Source organism: Arachis ipaensis, chromosome B08, assembly GCF_000816755.2.
Source record: "Arachis ipaensis cultivar K30076 chromosome B08, Araip1.1, whole genome shotgun sequence".
Classification (NCBI taxonomy): Eukaryota; Viridiplantae; Streptophyta; class Magnoliopsida; order Fabales; family Fabaceae; genus Arachis; species Arachis ipaensis.
The window spans coordinates 119,025,751-119,026,080 of NC_029792.2; the positions used below are offsets into that span (position 1 = coordinate 119,025,751).

Here is a 330-nt window from a genome sequence, read left to right on the forward strand (position 1 = left end):
ATATATTATTATATTTAAAAAAAAAAGCAATATAAACGTAACCGGATAATTGGATACAGAACCAACTAATATAAACCCTAAACCTCAAAACCAATACCATAAGTAATATATTAGTTGGGTCAATTTTTGTGAGGTGATCGGATTATTCATATCCGTAAATACCCTTAGATAAAGTAACAGATTAATTACTATCGAATGTATAATTTTTATCATATGCAGGTTTTATTATCTTAATTTAAAGGTGATTAGACTCTTACTTTTTTAATTCATCAACTTTTTTATTTTAAAAGAGTTTGATCTTAAAATAAATTATTATTTTTGTTTATAAAT

The 330-nt window shown here is 22.7% G+C and overlaps 1 protein-coding gene across 5 annotated transcripts in view; it reads left to right on the forward strand.

Moving 5' to 3' along the window:
* The window catches only part of LOC107614303 (naringenin 8-dimethylallyltransferase 1, chloroplastic), a 60,706-nt gene that overhangs the window by 43,374 nt on the left and 17,002 nt on the right, over positions 1–330 (forward strand). The window lies entirely within an intron of this gene.